This window comes from Metopolophium dirhodum, chromosome 2, assembly GCF_019925205.1.
Source record: "Metopolophium dirhodum isolate CAU chromosome 2, ASM1992520v1, whole genome shotgun sequence".
In the NCBI taxonomy this organism is placed as follows: Eukaryota; Metazoa; Arthropoda; class Insecta; order Hemiptera; family Aphididae; genus Metopolophium; species Metopolophium dirhodum.
This window is the reverse complement of record NC_083561.1, coordinates 3,126,773-3,145,336: the sequence shown is the minus strand read 5'-3', so window position 1 is coordinate 3,145,336 and position 18,564 is coordinate 3,126,773. Positions and strand designations below refer to the sequence as shown.

The 18,564-nt window shown below is 30.1% G+C and overlaps 1 protein-coding gene across 1 annotated transcript in view; it reads left to right on the top strand.

Annotated features, from left to right (window-relative positions):
• The first annotated feature begins 1,481 nt into the window (after positions 1 to 1,481).
• The window catches only part of LOC132939625 (uncharacterized), a 38,197-nt gene continuing 21,114 nt past the window's right edge, over positions 1,482 to 18,564 (top strand). The window contains exon 1 of the mRNA XM_061006897.1: positions 1,482 to 1,779. The gene's annotated coding sequence lies outside the window, so the exon portion shown is untranslated. The remainder of the gene's footprint in view (positions 1,780 to 18,564) is intronic.

Sequence of the window (18,564 nt, the reverse complement as noted above, 5' to 3'; positions counted from 1 at the left end):
TCTATAATTCTAGTTGTAATGCATCATATATATATAACTTTATAAACCTTGGCAAACAGATGTTTACTTTGAAAGTTTAGGTATTATCATAATATAATGTACAATTATTATAATTCATAACTACTGAACGTGTTTTCCGCCGCGGAGCACATATAAACATAAATCAAATCGTGCAAAACAAATCTAATATATTTACAGACAGCACATTTTTTTTTCACGATCGTTTGATATGTTTATATGTTTGTTATAATATTATGTTGTCAAATCGTATCAATTAAATATATACATTGAAAAGCGTGTGAGAGCTGTCAATAAATTGTGCGTAGACAGACAAATAATACAAAATATAATATATTTATTTTCGTCCAATCGTCCGAATCTTCTTTCGTTTCCCGTTATTGTCGACGTTTATTTTTCTATCTCGTTTTATTCAAAGTTTCGTCTGTGGTGAAACGTAAACGGTGCGGCGGCAGCGATTCGGTCCGGAAAAGCAATTTACCAGGAAGAATAGCGAAGAGAAATAGTTTTTATTTCCTCTCTTGTTTGGTGTATTTGGTTTCTCGTCCTCCGCCGCCGCACAACCGTTGAAATATGATCATAGTCTCGTCACGGATCGGCTGCTCCGACGACGACGTACGCATACACACACTCAGGTATATTATATCTTAAGATCGACGGGTACAACACGAGTCGAGTGGAGGACCAAACATTTCGTCATACGTTACAGGGTGGTCGAGATAGGGTGCTGTTGCGGAACACGATCGCATTTGTTATATCGACTTTGTTGTTATTGTTCTTGCAACTTGCAGTGCCAGGGTAAACACGTATATATAGGTACTCCAAATTATGTTGTTCGTAATATTATATATTTTAACTACACGATTTAACAAAAGTACTGTAGGTACCTATGACTTGTTTCCCCTGTTTGGTGTAATGTGTAAGGCGTAACTATAATGATTGTTTGGGGGGGGGGGGGGCTTAGTAGTGAGAATCGCTTCAAGCCTATAATTTTGCGCAATACCAATCACACGCATACTATCACGTGCAAACATCGAAAACGGACGCGAGTGATCAGCGGCTGTTTGTTTACGTTTTCGTGTGGAAAACTTCGACACCGCGTGATCTGCACGTAGAAAGATTTACGATCAATATGCCCCCATAGAGTGGCATAAACGGCGTATCAATTATTGCCCGCGAAAACATAAATCATGGTTGCCCCGCCGTCGAATGTCCGGCGAATTCGTAATCTGCGGGAAACGGTGTACTGCAGTTAGCACGTGGCGGCAGTGGTACAATCGATTTTCTGACCACCCTGTATGACGGCAGTGGCAGCGAAAGGGCCGAGCGGGAGACTCCGGCGGCGGCGGTGGTGGTTGCGGCGAAGGGCCCGCGCCGCCGCCGGTCCACCCGTGTGCGCAGGTACAACCGCACCCGGTAATATCGAACTCTCTCGGCGGGGCCGAAGGAATCGAGCCGGCATCGTCGTCGTCGTCGCCATCGCCATCACCGCCACCGACGTCGTCGTCGTCACCGCCGCCACTGCCGCCACTGCCGCCACCGTCGTCGTCGTCGTCGTCGTCGTCGCCGTCGCCGCCGTTGTAGTCGCCACCGTCGCTGGCGCCGCCGAGCTGTATATCATATATTCCGTACCCCGCCGGACGACCGACCGGAGAGTGTTCCCGGCGATCGCGCTCGACACACGCAGCAGCAACACGAGCGTCACGAGCACCCCGCAGCAGTCGTCAACGACAGGGTCCTGTACGGCGGTGGCCGCGTAAGGTAATATCCGATCACGACCACCATATATTATATTTTAACAATATTTTCCTATTTTTTGTATCGTTATCGTTGTCCGTGTACATCAAGCAAGTTGTTGTGGGGGTACAGAAAGCAAACGGTCGACACTAAAAATCGTTTACTGATCACTATAATATACCGTTCGCTCATATCACTATCCAGCTTTTTTCCCGCAGTTTATCGTTGCGGGGTATCCCGTTGTAGTCTGTAACCTACGAGTTTTTTTTACATAATATTCGTTTTGTCGGCGAATATATTATTTTGATAAGGAAAAGTAAACGGTCTGTATTGTTGTTATTGGCGCCTTCGCAAAAACTCGATTATATTATCACACGATATCGCGGAACATCGATCACCGGAGCTGATGTCGGTATGTCACTGCCCGTAGCGATGTCCTCCTCTTACCGCTCTGGCCGTCCACCGGTTTACAATGTTTCCGTTAATGTTATACGCCGGTGATGACGATATAATAAATCGGCCAGCGCCTTTTCCTCGCGCCCGGTCGTCTTTATCGGCGGTCGTCGACGTGTACCAGCGTTATCGCCGCTGAACTCGCGCGTAGGTAGGGTCATAATCACGAACGTCAAGTCCCGTCGACGGTGATAATATTATGATAAACAATATAGTACATGATCTGAGAGTGGGTAGCTGGCCGTGAATCGGACGTCGTGTCGGCCGCCGGCTATAAATAAATCTCACGCCGTAATATTAATAATAATCATAATATCATTTCAATATAGGTAATGAAAAATATCTAAACGATCGAGTGACGTCCCACGCGACTGTGTAACGTGCTCTCCGGGTGTCTGCGGCCGTAGATAAAAGTCATCATAATTTCCCCCCCCCCCCCCCTGTTTCGTGCTAAGGTTTTGGTTAGTTATACGTTGCTCGATCACATTCCGATTCGCCTCCGCCATATTGTACTGCAAAATACGATGTCGTATACATGCACAATATATTATATTATACCGTATACAACTATAATTATACCTATATATTAGACTTAGAGACGATAATTATTAAATAGGTAGATCCGATAACACGCGTAACGTCTGTCGGAATTTTTCAAGAAAATTGTCTGCTGATAATTTAACGACGTCGTGTTCGCACAACGTTTATCACGATTATGTCATTATTACGATTTACGAGTGTAAGGTACTCGTGCATAATCTAAACGTTTAAATAATATACATAATATTAAAAAACTTGGTTGAATGTATACTTTAATAACTACCTAATAAAATACATATCAATCGTGTTTAGACATAAATACATAATAATCAAAGCTAAAGTTTACACTGTTCAGCATTTAAATATTAAGGCTGAGTGAACGCGGCTGGAGGTAGGTAAACAGTAGGCACTTGTTTATAGTACTTAGCACACGCCGTTGTTTTTCAATTACCATTTTAATGTCAAATAATTTATAATGTTAATATTATGTAAATTAACTAAATTATAAATTGGGCTTGAAACAACTTGGGCTTATTGACATATATTTTTTGGAAATAATTTTGATGTTTTACTTTCAGCGAGACTTGTAACATTTTTATTGCTTATAACTATTCTTCAAACAAACTCTATCATAGTCTTAATGCCGTCGAGATCTTTGTTTGAGTTTTTTTTAGGAGGGTGAGCTATATTGTTAGTATAATTGAATTTTGATTTCATTATACTTTTTTGGGATATATTCAATATAAATCCGGATTTCTGATTATCAGAAAAAAAATTAACGTATACACTATTACACTATACCTGTAACCCGTTCGACGCGTATGAAAAATAAACAAATCATAATAAATGCACATAAATATACAATATACATTAATATACTATTTATAAATCATATATATTTTTCTGTGTGTGCGCAATATAACAGGAAACCTTATTTTTTTTTCATTCCTAGTCGATTACCAAAACAATTATTCAACTCCTTGATACTAAACGTTTTCTTATGTTTTTCTTACCGAACCATATATCTTAGATAATGCTTTTAACATCTTTTTTCTTGCTGTTTCTCAGGTTTCTCGTTAATTTTAAACGTTCATCTATTATCTATACCACATATTTCTCTTATTTTGTTGTTGTTTTTTTTACATTCCTCATTTTATAGAGACTACTAAAATGCGATGACTAAAATTATCTACCACCATGGTGCAATTGAAATAAAATATTTAATAAAAATATACTTACCGAGAATCCTTAAAACAACATTGACAATTTATTAATAAAAAATGAATAATTCATTCATGCATATATATTATATATTTTGTATTTATCATTATTGTTGACATATTTATTTTCATATATTATACAATAGTACCTATTATTTATTAAAACGTTATGAAGAAATTGTGAAAAAAATATAATGTTACATTTATTATGCATTATATAGATAATTTTATACGATTTGATTAATATTAAATCTTAACTTAATTTTGTTTCTTACGTTGTTGCATTAAATAATGCTTTATCAATATGAGTAATTTCAAATTGCGATATAAATGTAATATATTTAGACTGACAATTGCAAGACTCATACCGGAACTACAAAACCCACCCGCATCCTTAACGATTTCACCAAGATACTGCTCCATAATTCATGATAACATTTAAATGTGTCTTTTATTTATTGTATATATAATATTTTATAGGCAGACGCCAGGCATATCACATTTTCTTTATTTGTATGCAGTTATTAATATAAAGTATTTTCAATACGATAGCCAGAATTTCTGGCCCAGAAATCATATAGTAAACGACATCATCGTGTTCTGACACTTTGATATTCTAATGAACCTGACTTTATTTAATTTTTTTTTATGGTAAAACATTTGAATAACGATTTGGTATTCTATTACAATCCTCAAATATAAACATGATAAACTGAAATAATATGCATGTTTTATTTTTTGTTTTATCAGAGCATAAAATAACATTATCGAACAAAAAATATAACTTTGCCGTATTAAAGAAATGTAGAAATGTGTATTGATTTAAACAACATATCAATTAAATTTCATTGTTCCTGTTGTTTTTGCACTTAGCTTTTTGTTTACATGTCAAAAAAGTTTTTAATAATGTTGTATAACAAAGTTTATGAAATGTTAATTGATTACGCCCAAACGATGAATGATTAAAGTAAATAATAATGGGAAAGTTATTATTTTCGTTAATATTTCTCTTCGACAAACAACATAATTTTTATTAAACTAATAATTTCAAAACGATTTTACAATACATTACTCTTCCTCCATATGAATTTATTAGTATCATGTGACGTTGTATACAAAATGTAAATTAAAAAAATACATGTATAAAATTTGTACAAAATACAAATGTACACTAAATCCGTTTGACCGGATCTCATTTTTCACAAGGGTTAGAGTTCAAAGTGTTCGGTTTTCCTGACCTTTTTTCGAATCGGCTGCTGTTCAGTGAAATATGTAACATTTCCTAAAATAGAGGGAGAAAAATTACATTTAACCGCATAAATTATTCCAACACGGGAAAATTCTCCGGGGATAGTATAACGATAAATTACAGTCCTGAGGTGATTTGCAGCCAGTAAAATTTTTTAAATTTATAAAGCAACATCCAGTTGTATGTCAACGACATTGCAACAAATTTTTTAACGGAACCGTAAAAACTAATACAGACCTGTCACGAGTACAAGATTCTGCAACTTGGTATATATACATAATAAATACTTGGCTCTGTTCCAATGTTGCACAGACGATAACAACCCACCAAAGTATAGAAAACGATGTTATTCACCATAATATAAAGTTAATAGTTGATATATAAATAAAGAAAGTTAATATATATTGTCGTGGGAAAGTACCTATACAGAAATATTAAATTACTACAATATAGAATCTAATGTTGTGTTAGGTGAACTCGGTTAATTGGTAAATTGCAAGATGAACCATCTTGTCTTACGTTATTATTTTTTTTTTGTCTAAAGTTTTTAATTCGTCTTTATGTTTATCCTGTTGTATGAATATACCTAGTAAACTAAAGTAAATGTTTTACAAGCAAATATAAATATAAGAATAGGTATTATTATTTAGACATTAGATATGAAACTTAATACTACCTTTGACAATTTTTTCCCTCATATTTTCCTTATAAATGTTAATGTACACCAATTGTATGTGTTTAATGTATTTATACAATATATAACAACAAAGATTTTAAGCTTGAATAACATTTAATCCCCTACATGATATGAAATTAATAAAATTTGTTATGAATAAGGACCTATGTCCCATCTTATCTCAGCCATGGTTCAATGTTCCATGATGGGACAAAAATCAACTTTTATGTTTAATAAAAATGTATGTACTTATAATTAATAATAATATAATAAAACTAATTAGAAATCTAGTAACTACACAGTACACATAGTTTTACATAATAAAGGATCTTTGTTTTTTCAATAAAATAAAACATTAACCCTCTTAGATACAATTAAAGTTAGGTGCCCCATCTTACCCGGTTTCCCCTACACCTAAGTTTGAAATTCATTTTAAATGAATGCATTTAATAAGTCTTAAGTTTAACGTATATTTTATTCGTTTTATAATTAACAAATTACGAAACAATGAAAACTGTAAATAATAATTAAAGCGGATGCGTTATTTTTCCGTGAATACGCAACCACGCGAGTACTGTAGTATTTTCTTTTATCCCTTTACTAAGCTCAGTGCTTGTAAAGGAAGGGTATAGTAAATCCCTAACGCCACATATTACCAAAAGCTCATAGTGACTTACCTACGTTATAACTTTCGTAAAACGAATATTAGGATATAATATAATAAAGCGTTCTGAAACAGGTCTAAAGTGACTTAACGTAACCGTCCCTTAACTATAAGTACATTATAAAGTATTTTCCATAAAAAAATTCTCGATTACCTTTATATTAAATATCCAGACAAGGATGTAATATTGTTATTTATTTTTAATCTAGGGTATACGGTAATCGTGTACAGCTGCGTTTTGTTTAAAGATAACTAATTCGAGTTGTATTAAAATAATAACACTATCGAGTCATTGGTCATATTATAGTATATAATTGGTCGTCATAATAAAAAAACATAATCATAACGAACCCGCGTGGCCGCGTGTTAGGATATACCTATATACTGATAAGTCTTATACTCGCACGTGATATAACATTTACGTTGATAAAATATATTATTATATGACGTAGATGTACAAACCAAAGTTAATATTTAAAATGTATACCTACGTAAATATTTTATTGCACGTACAAGGAGTAAAATATCATAATTGATTATTCGGTGATATTGGCATATCAAAACATTTATATTATTATTAGTTGTAATCAATTAATCATAATGTTATTGATTGACATACTTATATATTATCAGGTCGACATTAATAGATATTATAATAGAAAAAAATTACTTAATAGTGCAGATTGTAAAATGGAAATAAGACACGAGCGCCAGTGTTTACCACCTACAAGTTATTAACAAAAATTAATTCACATTCATGCCAACTATTATATAGTAAAATAACAAATCGTTTTATAGGAAAGATAAAAGCGATGATAAACAAAATAATATATGAAACGGTAACACGTGACACATGACACAGATTCATAGATTCGCATAAAAAAAAAAGGAAGAGAGAAGCTTATCTACCTTTGTGATAAATGAACGTGAGATTTGACGTAGAACGAGAGAGAAACCAAAATTATTTGGACCCAGAAAATAAGGGATGTATTGTGTGCCCAGTGCCCATTGCGTTAAAACGGCTCTACGACCCTGAGTCAACGATTTTGCCAACAATGCGTATTGTCCGCAGAATACCACACATGTTATATTATAATATAACCAATTATTTTCTGAATAAATAATATCTCCAGAACCTTTTTATCGTACGACCATGTCATAATAATGGGCTATAGGATTTATACGCCATCCGCATGTTCACTATTCTCGAGCTTTTGTGCTTACATATTTCGTGTAGAAATCCTGTTTATATATATTAATATATTAAAAAATATATTATATATATGCTCTTATTTGCGTTTTGACGAACGCTATGGACATTACACGAATAAAGTTTATATAATAATACTCATGTCATTGATAAATTCTGTGGAAACCGTGTTCATTTAAAACGACTTAACAATGAGTACACATTAGTTATGCCGATAGAATTCCAAAACAGAGTGGTATCGAATACTTGAAATTTTAAACGTCAGAAAAAATATTATTAATAATCATTCTACAAAAAAATATATGTAATATATACCCAGTTGTGTTAACAGTGATGAGTGATCAATAAAAAAATAAAAACTATTCTCAGCCCAATTCGTTTGCTTTAAATAAATTAAAATATAATTTTTTAGGTTACAGACGAATTTATTTAAGCACACTGCAATATAAATTGCAAGCAAACTTGCATTATGACTGTGTTTACATTGTATGGTATAGACTATAGAATATTTCACAAAAATAGCTTTCATTTTTTATATTAAATTTTGTTTTGTACATTTGTTTTTGAAAATTAACTATTCACAAAGAATTCATTATTAGAAATTATATAAATTGATTTTAATAGCAATATATTTCATTTTAATTTTAATATGCAAAAAACAAACATTATTTTATTATTTAAATAAGAACGAAGAATTTATATTTCCTGTAGTCGTCTCTATTGAAATATGACTATATCAGTAAACTATTTGGTTATCATAATAAATCGAAAAAGACCAAACTAATTTATTAGATAGCTTATATACGAGTAGATACTATAAACAGTAAAATACACGTATCAATTGTATTACCTACATCAGATAAAATAAAATTATTTAATACATTTAACTTAAACCAATTATAACTTCTCTTTTTGGTATAAAGGTCTACCGATGAAATGGATAGCCTCTTTCATCGTGTAATTCCGTTGTTATGCTATTATTATTATAATGTCTATATTCATTATTCATCATTATTACCGACTACAATATTATTGGCTTTTATGTTGTTTATACAAAATGTAAGTATAAAAATTTAAATAAATAAACACCTTCACTTTTATTATTTTAATAAATACCTACTAAATGTATTAATTATTAACATCCTAAAATTAAAATGAGTAGGTACTTTGTTTACGTTTAGGTTGTGTGACGTAATGCTATGATGATGGCATGTGATTATAAATATTAATTTATATAAGTTTTACTTAAAATTATTGAAGAAAAATAGAAAAATATTTGAAATTTGATTCAATTAAATTTTAAGAATGTTATTATTAAGAATTTATATTCATATAAACATTTATTCAACTTAATTTTAAACATTTAATAAAAAAATATAATATATAAGATACAAAATTAGAATTAGTATTAACACTTGTATCCATGTACAACAATTTCAATTTTAACGTGTAAAGAAGCATTAAAACAAATTTACAAAAACTTTTGCATATTTTAATACGAGAATGTAATGCTGAGAAACTAACATTAAATTAAGTGCAGTTAAAATATATTGTTTGGAATGAGAACACTCGGAATAAAATAATTGTATAAAAAATAACCATCGAGAATCAAAATAAATGTTTATGAACCAGCAATTACTTAGGTAAAGAACTCTCAAAACTAAAACCAAGTATGGTATACATTATTCATGCATTTTTTTTTTTATTAAAATACAAGTAAACATTTTCACATGTTCTCGAGTGTTGAACTATCTGAAAGTGTGTTTCAGTGGTTATTCTGATAAATTATAAATGGGGAGTTTCCACCTACTTAATATAATATACATATATCATATTTTCGTCATATTATTAAGATACCAATTTCATTTTGCGATTATGTGGCATAAACAAAGTCACGTACTTATCACGAGCACCTTATTTTAATATCTTCAGATAATGTAAGGTTCACAATAGACATTATATACAATACACGGTATAAAAAGTTTATTACGAATGTTCGATTTTAAAGAGCAAATTGGGAAATGCAAATGCAAATATAAAGATAATATAATATAATAAATAGATATATTGCAGATAATATAGATATATGGAATTCATATCACTATGCTAACCTTGGAGAAATCCAGTGCATGTTTGTGTACTTAAATGATAATTATAAATTTAGTAATGCGATAAAAAAAAAATTGTAAATATAATTATATACATGTATTTTTAAATTCTTTGAAAATACGAACGAAAAAATATGGAAAATTATAAAAATGTATACTTATAGAAACATACTAGTTTTAAACACAGTTTAAAATGTTAGTGTAATTCAAGCTTTGATTAGAACTATTTTTTGAAATTTAAACTAAACTTTCTATTATAGTATTATGTTATCGGTTATGTCACTATTCTCACTGTTAATTATTTCATTTTTTTTTTCGTATAAAATATTACTGTTGGACTGTCATATTTATAAAGTTTGTTGAATTTTAAGAGTCTAATGTATGTGAACATAAAATATTTTCTTATACGACAAAAATAAAAACTAGTGCAAGAAATTAAAAAAACACAAAACAAATTATTATATTGAAATTAAGGAAATTGGAATGTATAGTCTTCAATAATGACCAATTATTTTCAATTAAATAAATAATACCAAGAGAATAAAGTGATATTATGTATTGTTCACAAGGTGATCCATTTAAGTTTGTTAATACTCATTATTTTAATCATTTGGAAATTTGAATTTTTCTTTGTAGGTATTGAAATTATTGAAATTCTGATTTTTAGAATTCTTAAAATATACTTAAAGTCCATATGTATTTTTGGATATTTGAGATTTTTGTACCATTTAAGAAGAGGCTGGTAGCGATACAAATTTCTATTAATCAAATTAGAATCTCTCTTTTTAATTAGAATTATTTAACAGATATTGTTTTAATAATGTTGATGTATTGATGTAAGCAAATAAAAATATGAATAAGTAGTTTCCGACTAAAAAATGTTATGCACATGATAGTCCAGATATTTGCCCGGTAGACGTACATTTAATATTTGTTTAGTCATATTCTATTATTTAGAAAATAAATACAAAATATTTTAAAATTCTAATTCATTATTATAGCTTACTTAATATACTTTCAAATCAATTAAAAAGCAAACAATAACTACCCCTCCTGTCATATCGAATCTCTTATCTATCTTTGTATTATAAATAAAAAAAGTGCATATTACATAGGTAATATATTTTATGTTACATATAACCATACCTATTACCCATAATATACATAAAAATCAATAACTAAGAAACTAGTCGGTAAAGTTTTAATTTAAATTCAACAAAATTAAAAAAAAATCATCTACCAATTAATTGAAAATAAAAATTTGTGTTGTAACAGGTCACTCCTTGATACAAAAAACCGAAAAACCTAAATAAATCTATTTAAGTATTTAAAAATATATACTTTAGATTTTAAGTATAATTAAAAATTCCAAAAACCATATTTTGAATAATTGTACCATTAAAGGAAATATGAGGATGAGTATGCCTGTATAAATTATTATGCTTGTACTCTGTTTACACTGAAACCACTTTATTTTTTAACAAGATGTAATTTTCATTTTCCAAATGACTACATAAAAACTTGAACACAAGCTGCAATCCACGTAATGGAAGTATCCCTTCGAAATATGTCAACCTGTCTTACCAGTGACAAGAAATACCACTAATATCCTTCCTCGCTATAATAACAGTAACAATTGAATTTAAAAAAAAAAAAACACAATCTGCAATCCCTAGGGACATTATTATGTATACAGTTCTCTGATACCGGTATTTTAAGCATTAAAAAAACAATTAAACCAATTATTCGCTCATATAATTTCATTTGATAAACTTCGGGGAAAATTAAATCACAGTATAAAAAACAGTAACATAGTAAATTAATAAATTTAACAAATAAAACCTTGTATGATTTTAAAAAATGACCAAATTTCAACATTTGAAAGAAGATATATAGTTTGTCAATACTTTTAAAGTTATAATTTATACTGGGTAGGTATTAATTTAAAACAGATAGGGTTACTTCAGTTAATTTTAAAAGCACAAATAATAAAAATAAAGTTCATTATATAAATTTAAAACAGTAAAATGCATTTATTTGGAAGTTAAGTTCTTTCCTTTATTATTATAATTTATAATTCATTATAATTAATTTTACTACGGTTTTAAAAATATACTGGTGTATCTACCACCTTATATCATAACAACAATTAACTGCCTAGTACAGATTTTAACACTGAATTAAAATGTACTTAATTTGAATTGATTTCAAAAATACAAAGTGAAGAATTCTATAACAAATAGATATATTTGGAACAAAATGTAATACGCTAACGAAATTCTTAGGACACATTCAAATAACTTGTGAACAATGTTATATTTAACAAACAGATTAAAATGATGCAGTTGCCAGGTATAACTAATAATTAATGCTATTATAATATTAGTTGAAAAATTAAAATTCTAATAAAATCCAAAAATTTAAAAGTGTATAAATAAAATAAGTTGTACAAAAAAAACAGTAACAACAAAACTCCATTTAAAGATTTTCAAGCCAGGACAAAATAGATACAAATAAGTTATAAAAGACAGTTAATAGAAATGAATAAAAATCATAAAAAAAAATGTATTTTACTCTTAAATTACTTACTTTTATAGTTTTGTTATATTGATTTTACAAACTGGTATGGAATAGGCAGAATCTTCATTTATTTGTTTACAAAACTTCTCAAGAAGTGAGAAGAACTATAAATTGTATCTTTTCAGAATAGAATAAACATATATAGTTATAAAAATGAACCGACTGCATTGTATCTATCGACTTCGCATGCAAAATATTATATATTATAATGAAATTTGTACACAAACAAAAACAAACATCATGACAAACTGAACACAAGTATTACATTTGCGTATATTGCTCGACATCTGTTATCTACATAACAAATAAATTGCAATAACAACAACAGCAGCAACGAAGACGACGACAACAACAATGAAACGGTGCAGAAATAAAATTATGATTTCAAAATAATAGTGTTTTGGATCTTTAACAATGTTATTTGCTTAATGTCAGGAAACTGCAAGGTTTTAAAAGAAAGAAAAAACAATTACATTCTAAACCGCAAAATAAATATCCGACACACACATTTATTTTCTAATCGGATTTCATTGTTAATTAAAATCTCAGAATCAGAGTAAACTTTTGACGCATTCTTACACTCATCAAGCAACCGTTGAGATAATAATACATCAATCAATGATAGTAGTTTTATACCGATTACGTTCTGTGCTAAATAAAAAAGTGTGTGAAAAGTTAATTAATTTAAGTGTTGATAATTGGATTTGAAATTTATAGAGTATATAGTTATTTTTTTAAATATTTTTTTTTTTGCAAACTGCGTTGTATAAATGATAATAGGACAGAATATCAAAAAGAATGACGGTGCTAATTTTAATACTGTTTTATGTGTTATTGATAGTTCGCATAACGACCAAGGCTTTACTAGATTACATTTACTCAACGAGGAAAGTAATTGCCAGCTATTAAATACCAACATCATTCTACTTTATTAAATTAAATATTGATATTTTGTTTAGGGAAAGATTAATGGTTTGCTTTTCATCCAAATAGTACTATTAAAAAAAACAGCTGTGGGTAGTGGATAATATATCAAATGTGCTTAAACTGTTTTGTATTTTTTTTTTCGAATAATCACATTTGATTAGTTTCAAACACACAACGCGACAGTAAAATGGTAGTAGTCAAATTTATCTTTGTATAACTTTTGTGAAATGCAATATACCATATAATGTCAATGTTCGTATAAAAAATATACATACACGCATACATTCATATATTCATAAAAAATATCTAAAAATCAAATAAAATATACCATGGGGTACACTCAATTTATTTTGTCATGTTTTTTTTATACCTATATAAATACATATAAATATTTATGGTTGTATTTATAGTTATTATTTATAAGCCTTGATCAAATTATAAACAGTTCACGCATGTGCATCGGAGTGAATTGAATATTGGATTTCTTTTATATTTGTATTTTTTAACTCTATAGCTACTACATTTAAAACAAATTAAACAAACCGTGTTATTAATTATTTGAAGCATCACTCAAATATTAAATATCATTATTAGATGATTTAATACTACCAGAATTTTATTGATAGGTAGTTCGTATATTTTAAATTATAATTATAACATGTTATTGAACTCGTGGTATTTAAAAAATATATAAAAACAGATATGAGTGTGAACTGAAAGAGTAAAAAATTTAATATAATTAAATATTAAATAATTAATTTTTTTAGACAATCAGTGTATTAGGTGTACCTAAATTGCCTATACATATCGCCGTGTTAAAAAATGTGTTTTAATAGTATAATTTACAGTACAATAACATTTGAAATATCGAACACTTAATTACACGATTCATTAAATTTATATCTATCAGTTTTAACTGTTAAAATATCTATCAGTTTTAACTGTTAAATAATCTATTTTAAAATATAACACAAAATTCATATCAGTATTATTGTAGTTTAAAATAATATTTTACTGACCGAACGATTGTACAACTAATAATCTACCTTTATAATATTTATTTATTTATTTACTATTAATATTATGTATAATATATATCCATAACATATCCATAATATATAAACCGTAGGTGTTATTTATTTATTGTACGAAAAAAGAATCCATGCATTTACCAAAATTGTGTAACATAATAACAGTCGGAGGTATTGATGGTATTATGTAAGCTGCGTGAACTTTAATTGTGTTCGGAATAGTCAAAATTAAATATTTCTTTGGACATTTTGAAGAAAATACGCCCTTCGTTATATTACATTGATTTATAAAGTTAATAAATCTATCGATTTTCTGTCACACGCTAAAAACATATTAATTATATTTCGTGTTTAAGTTTTTTTTCCCAATTCAAAATGTAATTGACAGTTTCAAAAAGCTCGATCATAAAAAAAAATATAGCTTTTGTCGTTTTTCGTAACAGATACATATATATATGTATATATATATCTTTTAAAAAAAGTTAATTAAAAACCAAAGTGTTGATGATTGGAAAACGAATCGCGCGGGACCGATTTCTACGAATTACATTTTGTTCGTAAATTAAAACCGAAAGCGCTTAATTATGAAATACTATGCGGAATCGGTTCCTGCTATTGTTATTATTCTTTGCGGTCTTTTTATGGCACGGAAGACAACCCGCTGTAAAACGCCTGCAATACTCATTAGTTTACATCGGTGTTTGCACATAATATAAATGACAACATAAATTATTATTCGGTATGTATACTCAAAATTCCACACGGACGCACGGTGCGTTGACCCGTACGCGATGATATTGTCTAGATAAAATTCCACTGCGGTGTAATATAGCGCCCGAAATATCTATATGGACTTTCATAATTAAAATGATTAAACTTGCATTTTAATTTATTCGCGGTGCACATCGTTAAAGTAACATTACGCAGACTCTTTTCTTCGAATCTATTACCTATGTTCTGATCGAATCGGTCTGTCACACACGCGATGGTTATTATATTTACACGCGTTTTTGCCCCCCCCCCCCCCCCCCCCCCCCCGACATGATCGCCGGAAATCAATCGGACTAGTTACACGTCGCATAATAATAATGATAATAATAATAATAATAATAATAATAATAATAACATATATTACGGAAACCCGGCGCTGCAAAGTTTCAACGAACTCGATTGTTATTCAACGGATGACGGTGGCTGGCTATGCACGCGACGCGCGTTTTAGCGCGAGTATAATAATATTTTCCAACGCGCAATACGCCAGACGAATACCGATCGTCGAAAGTTGGTAGTTTGATACTAGTTGTATAATCATGTTTTTATTTATTATTAAATTATTGAAAAAAAAAAAAACTGTCAAAGTACCTCGGCGACAGAACCCACGGCAGACTTTTTTAAATGAGATCACCTAGTGTTGGCACGAAGTTGCATAAGTACAGCGTGCAGTTGTTTCGAAGAACACATTATATATTTATAATATTTATAGCGTGATCCTTGTAACGCAGACCACCATCCTCGTCTGGGTTAGTTTTTGCTTTTAGAAAAAAATATCTTAGTGCCGTTATATTTTTGCGAAAACAGTTTATTATCGATTTGTAGAGATATGGAGATGTGATGCTCTAATCAGTAATTGCTAACGGATATTTTGGAATCCATTAATATCAACTTAAAATATTTATAGATAAGTAAAATGAGTTCAACATTCTTTATTTCCGGCATTTTCATAAAAATGTTTTGCTCCGGAGTGTGAAAATAAAAACGATATGGGCTGTAGTAATTTAATAAAAACTAATCCTCCCCCACCCGAAACAAAATAAACTATGAAAAATAGTGTTATTTAAATTTAATACCTATTTGGCAATTTATCTTCAAAAAAACTGCAAACTACGATGGCATGACGTCTGTAAGACGTCTATATAAATTTGTTATTATTTTTATTTCTACCCGTTTCCAAGTAAAGCAAAAATTGCGTGTGCAGCGTATGCCACCTGCCGCAGCTATACACGACGCGTCTCGGCTAGTCTCGTGCACGCTTAGTACCTACACCTCGCACTGGTCCCAGATCGTGTCGGATTATATAATTTACAGTTGCATTTTCTGATTTCTAATAAAAAAAAATATATAACATTATGTACAGTAATAATATAATGATGATGTACGGACGCAATGTGCCGTAAAACATGTTCCTATCGATTTTGACGGTCCCCATAGTAACGAAGTAATTCGCATTTTCGCTGGGATTATTATCTGGTGCTCACGGCAGCAGCAGCGGCAGCACCATGCACACAATATTGTATATTATTATTATTATTATTATTATTAGGTGTGCCCCCACGTCGCTCTCCAGGCGGCACGCACTCGAGTCCAACCGACCGTGTGGGTTTTAATCGACCTATACCTGTGCACGCACGCACGCACACTAACACACGGGCTGCACTCACACTGCTGTCATTGACACTCACGTTATAATATATAATATAGTTCAACAAATTAATATAAAACAATGGCAGCAGTGTGCCTACATAATGTATTGTACAGTGTAGGAGTATATACCATACTACTGCAGTATTAAATACATGTAGGTATGCGTATAATAGATCCAAGTACAGTGTATAATATACATTATATTTATACATATTATATAGCATAAAGTGACTCACCGACGGACAAGTATTGTGTACCTACATAATATTATTATTATACACTAATATATTACTACGAGCCGCGGGTGCCCAGCTCACGAATATTCGTATAAAAACGCCACCGCGTCGTTTGTGCCAATGATGTAATATAATAATATAATGTACTATTGATATGGTGCGACAGACAGACACATTGTCTCTTCGTATTTCACGTGCGCAGAGAAACATTAAGATGATAATATTATGTACACATTTTTTTTTTTTTTTTTTTTAATTAGATACTTCATCGAAATTAGAGTATAGTTGAGACTTTGTCAGTTGCCACGTTGGCGATTAGATTTCCTCTACAACTGTATATTGACAAAATTCCTCTTTTCTTCATTTTTAAGATTTAGGTTAGCTTATTTAATTATTATCCGAGATAAATATATTAATTACACGCATATTATGTTACACTAATAGTTTATGTTTATGAATTTGAAAATATTCAGCTAACTTCACACACATATTATAGCAGTTATTTGTAATTATTACAGTTGGACTGTTTCAATTAACTTGAGTATAAATTATGCACGTAGGTAGTTGCATGTAGGTACTTGCATGTCATATACACTACAACAAGCATAATATAGTGAATTCTATTAAAGTACAATAAAAATGTTAAATAATAAGTTATTAAAATGTTCATGACTTTGGGTTTGTTTTTTTAATCACTTATAACGAATTGGCATGAAACTAACTATGTGCATGTTAATTGCATTTAGACAACCATAAATTCGTAATAGTTAACATTTAGCGTTCTGGGAATTGAGTTAGATCATGACAGGTTAATATTATTATTTAGATATCGAGTATAATTATCAACCACTATATTATTTTTGTGTAAATGTGTTTATAAAGTTGTCAATTTAGAATATATTTATAGTCCATGCATGGTTGGCAGTTGCCTACTCACAGTGTGTTTCTTTCATCAAGTCAAATACATTTTCTTATTTTGTTATATTACTCTCAAAGAACAAAGTTTGTACACATGGCACATAATCATTCTTCGTTTATTCAAATACAAATACTTACTAAAATAAAATATATTCAATTATCTAAAAAGATTATTTTTCAGTGTCGATCATAAGAAATTCCTCCTCTATTAAAGTCAGACAAATTATTCGGTATTCAAAGAAAAAGTCTGAAACGAGATGAAAAAAAGGAATTTAACACGTTTTCCTCTCGAGCGCGATCGTTATTTTTAATTTTATAATGTACCTGCTCGTAAAGATTACAGACAATATTTTAACAGCAGCGGATATTGTACAAAATGTGTGCTTTTGAAATAATTGTTAGTTTACAACCCAAACGTATGCTTAAAAACGTTATGCATGTCCTTGTTGATACATAAAACACAATGCTCGCTTTCTTCGTTATGTTGTTATTTATTGTTATGTCTACGCACGTTTCAGACGACACTAAAAAGAAAAATAATAATAATAAACAAATGAATAAAAATAATAATGGCAA